The sequence below is a fragment of the Indicator indicator genome, chromosome 26 (genome assembly GCF_027791375.1).
Source record: "Indicator indicator isolate 239-I01 chromosome 26, UM_Iind_1.1, whole genome shotgun sequence".
NCBI classification, from domain to species: Eukaryota; Metazoa; Chordata; class Aves; order Piciformes; family Indicatoridae; genus Indicator; species Indicator indicator.
The window spans coordinates 14668423-14680667 of record NC_072035.1 but is presented as its reverse complement, the minus strand read 5'-3'; the positions used below and the strand labels follow the sequence as shown (position 1 = coordinate 14680667).

General features: G+C 48.2%; 1 protein-coding gene across 1 annotated transcript in view; it reads right to left on the bottom strand.

The window, feature by feature from the left end:
- FBXW8 (F-box and WD repeat domain containing 8) overlaps nt 1-12245 on the bottom strand; it is an 87420-nt gene that overhangs the window by 13931 nt on the left and 61244 nt on the right. The gene's annotated exons all lie outside the window — the stretch shown is intronic.

The window sequence follows — 12245 nt, the reverse complement described above, 5'->3', positions numbered from 1 at the left end:
TGGTTTTATGTAGACATATTAGCAGCTTCCTATTGCAATCAACACTTTCTCAGATGCTTACAATATTTATGATCTCCCAACCAGTTCTCTTACCCAGCCTTGTCCTTTTTAACCTCAAAGGGCAGTCTTTAGCCTGTAGTTTTTCAGCCTTAAGACCTAAAAACCCAAAGCATTTTTACCCAAGCTCTGTAAAGCAAGGACAATTCTGCTTTTGCAGGGAATCTTAGGACATAAAAGTTGCCCAAAATGAAATCTAAAATTCTATACCTCAGGAAAAAAAATATGCTACAAACTGCATGGAAATGATAGTCTTCAAAGTAAAGACCAATTTACAGCCTGTCCTCACTTGCAGCACAGCTTCCAACAGCTCCCTAACCAAACCCAGAGATAATGACATTCTGGCAAAGCTTCTCTGCACTGTTTTCCAGTGCAAAGGAAATTAATATCTGTGCCTGGCAACCAAATTTCTCCTTGGAAAGTTCTGAACAAAAGACAAAGTCAATAAACTGCTGAAATTCAACTTATGAACAATAAATGATGGGGTCAACAGTGCTGGGTTCCAGCTCCCAGTCGAGCCTCTGAACCAACCCTTCCCAGCTGCAAGTTAAAGCTCTGGAGGGGAGAGGGCCAAATGCTGCTTTCTCAAAAGTCCCCTGGGGCTCATACTTACAGTGAACATCCATAAACTATTAATTTATCTAAATGACCATAGCTCCCATCCATCCTATAAACATATGAGACATACTCGAAAATTCAGCTCTGGCCATGAAAGACTACAGTGAAAAATTGCTTCCACACAGCATTTAAAAACTCCCCTTTTACATCCCAGCAAATATTCTCCTGCTTTGCAGTCTCAGTTTTAGACCTGTGGCAATTCCCCTGAGTAGCCCAAACCTTCTTTATTTATCCTCACATAACTTGCAGTGGCCACCAGTTTAAAATGTTTGTGTCTAAGAAAGAAAAGCTGTGACAAAAACAAAGGTTCAGAGCCACAAAACTGGGAGAAAAGCTTTTGTCTCATCATCTTCTCCCCACTCAATTCCTTCTCACCTCAGTCTCTGCTCTTCTAGAGATTGCTGGGTTGGTTTTATTTTAGATTTTATAATGCATATGTGTATTTCTAGCCAATGAGCTGAAGCACTGGAAGAAAGACTCTCTTTGTGATTTACAGTGTACAGGTTCTAGCTATCTTTAAATTCAACTTCTGGCTTGGGCAATTTGAATGAATTTCAAAACCTCACCCTGCCAAATTGATAGCTAAAGAAACAAAAAGCACTCTGGATGCTTTTTAAAGTCTGAATAATAATTTCTTGGAAGCCAGGGGGATGAAGAGCATACTGATGACAATTTTGAAGTTGCTAGAATGCTGCTGCTGAGCTCTCCTGTAATGTCCCAAGGCAACAAGGATTTTCTTTGCAAAGGCCAAGGAGAACTAATGAAAATACCTGGTCAATAGGGACTTGAAATAAGGGTCTGTATGTTAAAGGGCAGATAAGATCTTTAGGAGGTTTATAATCCTATAATGCAGCCTGCAAAGAGATTACCCTTTTAAGGATATTTATAATCCTATAATGGACACCCAAGACCAGTGACCTAATAGGTACCCAAATGAAGGTAAGTGAACCAAGAGCATTTAGGTGTGAAATGAAGCCCCCTGGGATGAGACACTAATGAGCATCCCTTCCCCCAGTGGGACTGCAGGACTCAGGGGAGGAAAAGCATTAAATACTCTGTGCAGAGCAAACTAAAAAGTGTTACCTATTAACACTGCTCACATGCAAATGTCCAAGTTATTGGACATGAGCCAAGCAATCTCCCAGAATGCTTAATAATTCAACAGGCCAGAAATAGCCAGAGTACCTTTACCATTATGTTTAGTTAAAGACCACAGAGATTAGAAAACACATTATCCATCTCAGAGGTGATTCTTTCCATGTTACAAGTCCCTTAACGACCTTTACTAGCTCTCCCTCTCTCTCTCTCTCTCTCTCTCTCTCTCTCTTTTAATAAGGCTGAGCAAATGGGACTTCATTTTATCCAATTGCCACAGACTAGTGGTATTAATTATTCATGCTCCCACTCTCTCTTTTGTTAAGGCAGTGCATTAGACTAATTTCCCTCTTTACTGCACGAGTTGGGCAAGCCTCAACCTGTGGCCACTGTCCTCAGATAGATGCACTGCGAAGCTGGTGAATTCGTGAGCCCAGGCAGAGGAATAAAGGAAAAGTTACTGTACTTCATGAATCTACAGAGCAGAGGGCATGGGGAACTCTCTTTACTCTTGTCCAAGAACTCAAAAAAGAAGACTAAATTAATTCACAGAGAATTAAAGTCTCTGTAGCCAGAATAGCTAAGCTGTGAGCTTTGTTACATCTTGCAGCTAAGTGAGGTCAAGCGTGGTCGCTGTACTCTGGTTGAGATACTTCCAAGGAACTGAAGGAAATGTTGTTGATGGAACTCTTCCATGCATGTCCAATACCCCAGCAGGTGTTTTGGGATCCCGTGTTGTTGGAGATGTCTTTTTTGGATGGAACATTAAAACAACAAATCCCTGAGCACTTGTTATCAAAGAGCCTGTGGTACTTTCAACAAGAGCAGGGGTGTTCAACCCACTGTCCTGGCTGGAGGCCAGCAGACAACTGCTTTGTGGAAGAGCTGGTTTCCTCCTACAGTCACAATTCTGCCTCTTGTCAAAAGCCACCACATTGTAGGGTTACTGAGAAGTGAGCTGTCTCAGAATTGGGCAAAGCACTCTCTACATGCAGTGCATTTAGTTCTTATTTAGATGAAGTACTGAGCAGAGAATCATAAAGATCAGCCAAAAAACACACCTAAAACCACACTCAAAACCTACATCCTTTTCCTGAGTAACACACAATAGGTACATTAGAGAACCACTTTCTCACCACTGTCCAGGATAGAGGTTTCTGTCACTTTAGAGACTCAGGATCAAAAAAAAAAAAAAAAAACAGAACACCCTGAGCTGCTCAAAGAGGCAGAGGAACAAGCAGCAAGACTGTGAACAGAATTTGCATTTATTTTCAGATTGTGTCTCTCCCCATTTCCTTCTGCCCATCCCTCTGCCAACTAGCAAAACCATTTCCTGAACAAACACACACACACACACACACACACAAATGCCAACAAAAGAAAGCATGGTGAAATTTCAAGCCCACCACAAATAAAAGAGGGATCTGCTTTTTGCTCAGGTCAACCCCACCCAATTTCAAGGGTATCTCCCAAAATGGGAAGGGCAGCTCCCATGCATTTGCAGCAGAAGTCACCACATGAAGTCCAACATATGGCACACGCTGCTGCAAGGTGGAATTTTATTTCTAAAGGGATGCAGGAGGGAAAAAAAAAGAATATTTTCAAAGCTGACAAGCCTCAGGGGCACAGTTTGCCAATGTAAATGTATTGAACTGCCTTCTGTAAACATGGCACACAGCACTGCACCAACAGCAGCAAACCCTGACTGCTAACAAATGCAAGGTCAGCCGATTGATACTTGTACCCAGAGATAAGTGTGCTGGCTTCATAAATCCAAAGATGAGCTAAGATTTAAAAGGAGCAGCTGAGGGAGACAGACAGACAATCAAAGGGAAAAAAAAAAAACCAAACGAGTAAATCATACACAAAACAGCCAGTAAAAAAAAAAAAAAAGGCAGTTAATATACATGAATAATGGATGTTTGATTTAAAAGCAGTTTACTCCAATATGATGTAATTTTTGACTATCAGCCAGAGAGACTATTTTGCAAGTTCTTGCCAGATAGAAGTCATTGTGTAAAGCTGGTAACACAAGTATTTCTTTGAGCCTGTGGAAAATTGACTTTCATGCCATCCTAAAGGTGACTTTCATGCCAGCCTTAAGGCACACGAGAACTCTGCTTTCGCATGTGCTCAGCTGCACCAAGCAGCCTCAAGTGATGCTTAAAGACCCAGAGGACTGCAAAAATAACAGGATTCTAAACAGCTTGCAGCAAATGCAGCAGCAAATGCAGCAGCAAATGCAGGTGCAAAGCCAGCAGCAAGCTCAGCAGCAAACCCACCACTGGCTCCTCCAAACATCTATCCCTGGTGTAAAAGTCACACATCAAGCTAAAGACCGATGTGGTTTTTCTTGTAAAGTGTTGATCAGACTGGAGTTCAAAAGTAGGACTCCAAGCTGGTAGGAAGAAGAGGAGCCAAGTGTTGTGCAGGCAGGCAGTGAGAAAGCTTCAGCAAGGCAGCTCTGCCAAGGCACCTGCAACCCTTGCTGTTCCAGCACTGGACACTGCCCCAGGATGAGCTGCCAGTGGCCAGGGCTCTGCCAGCCTCCCTGGGCTTGTGATGTGGGCAGATGTCTGCTAGGACCTGGAATGAGGTCACCAGCCTGATCTGACTTATGGCTGAAGATTGATGTAAGAGTTCAGATACCCAGAGATGCAAGGATGCTGAACCACCCACCCTCCAAAAAATAAACCCTCCAAACCACATTTTCCTTAACCTAGGGGTAGGGCAGGGGAAAGGAAGGCAAAATAATTGTTAAAACCAGAATGCATTCATTTGGATTCCTTCAATGCTCACACCCTAGCAGGTGCATTTCCAAAACCTGAGACACCTAAGCAGCTGTGCCCAGTTGGAGGCATCCACATGAAGGTACAATTAGGAAAAAACCAAAGCAGACTGTCCTTAACATTTGCCAATAAAAAAGAGAATTTTTAAAAATTTGTTTAACTTGTAAATTATTTCTGGTCATTTATAGCTGGAGGGAAATCCAGATGGATGATTGTTGCTTTTCAGCAAGAGAGGTTAATTGTGACCAGCAGGTCGAGAGAGGTGATTCTGCCACTTCACTCAGCTCTGCTGAGGCCCTACCTGGAGCACTGCATGCAGCTCTGGAGCCCTCAACACAGGAAGGACATGGACCTGATGGAGCAGGTCCAGAGGAGGGCCACAAAGATTGAGGGGCTGCAGCACCTCTGCTATGAGGACAGGCTGAGGGAGCTGGGGTTGGTCAGCCTGGAGAAGAGAAGGCTCCAGGGAGACCTTAGAGCAACCTTCCGGTACCTGAAGGGGGCTACAAGAAGGCTGCAGGGGGACTACTTCCCAAAGCCTGCAGTGATAGGATAAGGGGCAATGGTTTGAAATGAAAGAGGAGATTCAGGTTGGATGTTAGGAACAAGTTCTTTACCACGAGGGTGATGGACCACTGGAACAGGTTGCCCAGGGAGGTGGTTGAGGCCCCATCCCTGGAGATATGTCAGACTCAGCAAGGCTCTGAGCAACCTGATCTTGTGGAGGATGTCCCTGTTCACTGCAGGGGGGTCACACTAGATGACCTTTGGAGGTCCTTCCTACCCAGACCATTCTATGATTCTATGATGTAGAATGTAGGCAAGGAAAACTTCTGGTCTCTCTACTGGGCTGTATTTCTTGCAGTGCCTGATGTCTAAAGAGCTGCCCAATTCAGATCCTCAGAGTTCTGACTCAGCTGCTAACACTCTACAGTCCTGCAGCTCCCCAAAGAAACAGTCTGGGCATCTCCGATAGCTTCACACCCAGCCAGCAGTGAGACCTGTGCTTCTATTGGTAAAGAAACCAGGGTTCATGAAGATAATTAATTGAAAACTGGACTATTCACATGGGCCACAGAGGTTAACAAAACTGAAACAACCCCACAGTTCTGAACAAGAAAAACCAAGAGGAAAAAAAAGAAATCTGAAGTCTTTGAACTGCTGAGAACTGGAGATACTCTGGCACCAGAAAAGACAATGCAGGCTTAGCAGTTTACAAAGAGACGGATTTTAGTTAAAAGAAAGTGCAAGAAAGATGTAATGGCTTATAAAAAACAAGTTCTGACCTGAATACATCAAGACAGACTGCAGAGCATGAAATCCAGTCTAAAGGATTATTTAAAATCTGTTTTTCCCTTACTATTAGCTCCTAAACCCCATTTCAAGTGGTTAATTCTCCTGGATGCACCCAGATGAGCAAGCAGTTGATCATCAAATGCAGGAGCCAAAGAAGGCAGTATTTCAGTGGCTGATGAGAAGAGACAGGTGATGTTGAACCCCAGTCATCAAGTACAAGCCAATCACCAGCTCAAAGCAGATGACAAAGTGACAGCACAACCAACAGCTCCCTGGATCTGGTCTCAATATATCCAGCCTTCTGTTTCTGAGCTCAGAGAATCCTGGAATGGTTAAGGGTTTGAAGGGACCTCCAGAGATCATCCAGTCCAATTCCCCTGCAGGACGTCCTAGGGCAGGTCACACAGGAACACAAGCAGAAGGATCCTGAAAGTCTCCAGAGAAGGAGACTCCATGACCTATGGGCAGCCTGTCCAGAGCTCCAGCACCCTCACACAAAAGAAGTTTCTCCTCATGTTGGGGTGGAACTTCCTGGGTTCCAGTTTGTATCTGTTGCCCCTTGTCCTATCACAGGTCACCACTGAAAGGAGACTGGCTCCTTTCTGACACCCACCCTTCAGATATTTATGGACATTGATAAGGTCCCATCTCAGCCTTCTCCTCTCCAGACTGAACAGCCTTTCCTCATCAGACAGATGTTCCAGTTCCTTCATCATCCTCATAGCCTCTGCTGGACTCCCTCCAGTATATTTCTCCCTTGAACTGGGGATCCCAGAACTGGACACAATGTGGTCTCACCAGGACAGAGTGGGAGGAGAATCTTCCATGAAGCTAGAGGCTCCAAGATCATCACTACCCTCCCTTCACTTTTCTCTTTGCCATTGACCTCTCCCGGAACCAAGGTTTAAATTTGTGTGCAAAGCAACCAAAACCACAGAGAAAATCTGAATTGCCCCTTCAAGTGAAGTTCTTCATATGGATGCGATGAAAATCAAATTATCTTCCATGCCAGACGAAATGCCTTTGGTAGAATAAAACCCCACATCCTCCCAGGCTGACTGCCTTCCATCATGTTGAATGTGTTAAAAAAATCTTACTTCTGTTTCAAATACAAAAGAAAGGTGTATTTAGGATTGCTTTGGTTGGGTTTTTTATTGTATTTTTATTATTCCAGAGAATAAAGTATGTAACAATTTCCTACAAATAACTCAGAAGCAGGAGAGAGCTCACCTGAAGCTCTAATGGGAGACCAGACTGATGTGAAAGCAGAGAGTCCACTGAAGGAACCTTTAAGTACAACAACTATGAGAAAAGCTTCAGTCAGATCCTGCAACCAGGGGTCCAATTGCATCAGAAATGATGGAATCGTGGCATAGTCTGGGCTCAAAGGGACCTATAAGGGTCATATAGTCCAATCACCTCACAGTGAGCAGAGACATCCTCAACTCAGCTGCTCACAGCCCCATTAAGCCCCATCTAGAATGCTGAACCTCAGGAGGTTCTCCCACTTCTCAAGACTGCACAAGTCCTTACAGGTGGCTCTCCCATCCCTCCAGCATGTTGAATGCACCACTCAGACTGCTGCATCCACAAGGTTGCTGAGGCTGCCTCCATCCCATGCCCATGGCCACGTCACTGGCGAAGACAGGAACCAGGCCTGGTGCTAGGAGGAACCCTGGAGGGACACCACTGCTCTCCACTTGGCCATGCAGATGCACCTCACAGACTCCAACTCTTCTTTGCCCTCTTTTCCCATCCCTATCTCCCCCCAGGAAGAGCTGCCACACCTGGCAGGGGTGGGGCAGGACAATGGAGGCCCCCACATTCCATCTCCTTGGAGACAAACTCAAACAGACAGACCTGGGGCCACTCAGCACCACTCAGCATGGCACTGCCAGCCACAGCCATGGTGCTGCCACCCTTTGGCCCCTGGGTCTCCTCTTTGCCTCGGCTCCTGCAGCCATTCAGCTTCCCCCAGCCCTTCTTCAGTGCCACAGGTAAGGACTCAGCCTGGCCCTCACAAGGACACCCTGGGGCCAAATTCACAGCCACTTCCACCACCTCTGCCTGCTCCTGCTCAGTCCCCTCGGGCTCCTCTGCACCCACCTTGCTCTGGGACTGCCACCAAAGCCTCACCTCTCTCTTTCAGGATCAGCCAGCCTCGGCCAGGGGCCTGGGCACCAGCCCCAGCCCTTTCCTGCAGCCTGGACAGCTCCAACACTCCTGGCACTCCAGCCACCCCAAGCTGGTAGGACACCCCCAGCACCCCTGCCACCTTACCACTCACCTCCTCCACAGCACCTCCAGCACCTGGGGCTCCCCTCTCTCCTCTCCAGCACCCACAGCACCCCTCTACCCCTGACACTCCAGGCACATGGGCTCACTGAGACCCAGTGACCACAGCTGAGAACACCTGGCCACCCCCTGACCAGCAAGTAGCATCTCCAGAGCCTTTCCCAGCACCCTGGGGACAGCTCTCCTGTTTCACCTCCGCAGGAATGGACCTCTCCCTCAGCACGGATGTGGAGATGCACGATGCCAGCCCAATCCACCACGACATCTCCCTGGCTACGGACGTGGAAATGCACGAAGTCACCACATTCCACGACATCTCTCTGCCCACTGACGTGGACATGGAGGATGGCAGCCTGCCAGCTGCAGCCACCTCCCTGCCTGCTCTGGGCCCCAACTGCCAGCACCACCCCAGGCTGAGGAAGCGCAGGCTGGACCAGCGCAAGGACCCCTACCCACTCCCTGCCCGCAAGCGCAGGGGTCCTGCAGCCACTGCTGGGGCAGGATGGAGGAATTAGGGGGAGGGCTTGGGGGTGGGGGGAGGGGGGCATTAGGTCTGGAGCAGGGGGCAGATAGCTTGGGGGAGGAGGGGTGGGGGGTGGGATACTTGATGTTCTTGTAGTAGTTTAGCTGATGTTCTTGTAGTAGTTTAGTTGCTGTTCTTGTAGTAGTTTATAGAATGGGTTGGGTTGGAAGGGACTTCCAAAGGCTCTCCAGGCCAACTGCCCTGCAGCCAGCAGGGACAGATGACTCTTTGCTTCTCCCTTTGACTATTAAAATTGATGCTCCAGAACCTCTCTCTGTCTGCCTGCAATGGGCAGGGAGGGAGGGAGGCTGCAGGCAACGGCACCAAGGAGCTGCCACAGCAGTGCTAAGCCCCACACCAGATTCTCCAATCCCCAAGGACACCAAGCCATGCCCACACCTCACTCACCTCTGGCCCACCAGCACCCATGGGGGGTGACTCCCCTGGCCCCTGCCCCAGCAAACTGAAACTGATTTCACACAAACCCAAGAAGTATCCTCCTAAGATTGTACATTTACATGTTCCTGGGATGACACACTGCTCAGGATGTCCTCATTCATCAATGGATGGATGGATGCCCTAAAAGGGAGTCTTCCCTCTGCTGTGAAAAGCTGAGGGGGAGGGCAGCAAATGGCAAGAAGGATGAAGTCTTTATTCCTTTGGTGATTCTGAATCATAGAATCATAGAATCAACCAGGTTGGAAGAGACCTCCAAGATCATCCAGTCCAACCTATCACCCAGCCCTAAGCAATCACCTAGACCATGGCTCCAAGTGCCTCATCCAGTCTCCTCTTGAACATCTGTGGTGGTTTGAAACTGTCTTTTTAATTTTTCCTTGCAAAGTTCAGAACAGAGAAAGTGAAAGAATGTAAATAAGTCACTATTGGGTGTAAGAAAGCAAAATACTGATTGTTCTAAACACTTCCATTGGATAGATAGAAATGTTTAAGAACTATTACCCAAAACAAAGTAGGCACTCTGCACATTCTGCGTTCGGCAGTGGGGGCAGTTGCTGGGCTGTCTGGCTGCTGTTTCTTCTTCTCTTCTGGCTGAAGATAACACATACTGACCTTGGCAGCTAAGTTAACAACTTTCTGCTTAACTAACTCTGCTTCTCTGTCCAGGGGGGTCTGGGGGGGAAGCTCCTGGGAGAGGGAGGCCCCTTTGGGAGGGTCCCCTTGGGGGGAAGCAAAGGGAGATCGGTTGTGCTTTTTCTGTTGATTGTATATATTTGTGAATGTTGTGAATTTTGTATATTTGTACATATTCATTGCATTTCATGTAGATTTTAGACTCTGCTTGTAAATACAGCTTTTCATTTGCTTCCAGACTGGGCTAGCCTGGTTATTGTCGGTGGGGGGGGAATTTCAGCTCACACCGACACAACATCTCCAGGGACAGTGACTCCACCACCTCCCTGGGCAGCACATTCCAATGTTCAATCACCCTCTCTGTGAAGAACTTCCTCCTAATCTCCAGCCTAGACCTCCCCTGGCACAACTTGAGACTGTGTCCTCTTCTTCTGCTGCTGCTTGCCTGGGAGAAGAGCCCAACCCCCACCTGGCTACAACCTCCCTTCAGGGAGTTGCAGACAGCAATGAGGTCTGCCCTGAGCCTCCTCTTCTCCAGGCTGAACACCCCCAGCTCCCTCAGCCTCTCCTCACAGGGTTTGTGTTCCAGACCCCTCCCCAGCTTTGTTGCCCTTCTCTGGACACCTTCCAGTACCTCAACAGCTCTCTTGAATTGAGCAGCCCAGAACTGGACACAGCACTCAAGGTGTGGCCTGACCAGGGCTGAGCACAGGGGAAGAACAACCTCCCTTGTCCTGCTGGCCACACTATTCCTGATCCAGGCCAGGATGCCATTGGCTCTCCTGGCCACCTGGGCACACTGCTGGCTCATGTTCAGCACCCCCAGGTCCCTCTCTGCCTGGCTGCTCTCCAGCCACTCTGTCCCCAGCCTGTAACACTGCTTGGGGTTGTTGTGGCCAAAGTGTAGAACCTTGCACTTGGCCTTGTTCAATCTCATCCCCTTGGCCTCTGCCCTCCCAGCCAGCCTGGCCAGGTTCCTCTGCAGGGCCTGCTACCCTCCAACAGATCAACTCCTGCTCCTAACTTGGTGTCATCTGCAAACTTACTGATGAGGGACTCAATTCCTTCACCTACATCATCAATAAAGATATTGACCAGGATGGGGCCCAGCACTGCTCCCTGGGGGACACCACTAGTGCCTGGCTGCCAGCTGGCAGTGGCACCGTTCACCACCACTCTCTGGGCCCAGCCCTCCAGCCAGTTCTTGACCCATTTCAGAGTGAATCTGTCCAAACCACGAGCTGCCAGCTTGGCCAGGAGCTTCTTGTGGCAGACAGTGTCAAAGGCTTTGCTGAACTCCAGGCACACTACATCCACAGCCTGCCCTGCATTCACCAGGCAGTGACCTGATCATAAAAGCAGATCAGGTTGGTCAGGCAGGACCTGCCCCTCCTGAATCCATGCTGGCTGGGCCTGATCCCCTGACCATCTTGCAGGTTCTGTGTGATTGCACTCAGGGTGACCTGTTCCATAACCTTGCCTGGCACCGAGGTCAGGCTGACAGGTCTGGAATTTCCTGGTTCCTCTTTCAGGCCCTTCTTGTGGATGGGCACCACCTTGGCCGGCCTCCAGTCATCAGGGACCTCACCTGTGAGCCAGGACTGCTGATAAATGATGGAGAGTGGCTTGGCCAGCTCATCTGCCAGCTCTCTCAGCACCCTAGGATGGATCCCATCAGGTCCCATGGACTTGTGAGGATCCAAGTGGCTCAGCAGGTCCCTTACTGCTTCCTCCTGGATTACAGGGGGACTATACTGGTCCCTGACTCCATCTGCCAGTTCAGGAGGCCAGTTGTCCTGCAGACAGCCTGTCCCACTATTGAAGACTGAGGCAAAGAAGGTGTTGAGTACCTCTGCCTTTTCCTCATCTTTTGTTAACATATTCCCCTCCACATCCAATAAGGAGTGGAGCTTGTCCCTGCCTCTTCTTTTGCCATTAATATCTTTGCAGAAATAATTTTTATTCTCTTTTACGGCCGTGGCCAGTTTAAGTTCTAAATGGGCTTTTGCCTCTCTAATTTTTTTCCTACAAGACTTAGCAATGTCCTTAAACTCATCCTGGGATCCCTCCCCTTTTTTCCAAAGGTGATACACTCTCTTTTTTTCCCTTAATTCCATTAGAAGCTCCTTGCTCATCCAGTCCGGCTGTCTCCCCCGTCGGCTCCTCTTCCGGCACGTGGGCACAGCCTGTTCCTCTGCCTTCAGGAGTTCTTTCTTGAAGTCAGTCCAGCCTTCCTGGACCCCTTGGTTTTTAAGGGCTGTTTCCCAAGGAACTTTCCCAGTTAGTTCCTTGAATAAGCCAAAGTCTGCCCTTCGGCAGTCCATGCTGGAGGTTTTGGTGCTGCCCCTCCTGGTTTCACCATCTATTGAAAACTCAATTATCTCATGGTCACTGCACCCCAGGCAGCCTCCCACCACCACATCTCCCACCAGCCCTTCTCTAGTTGTAAACAGCAAGTCGAGCAGGGCTGCACCTCTGGT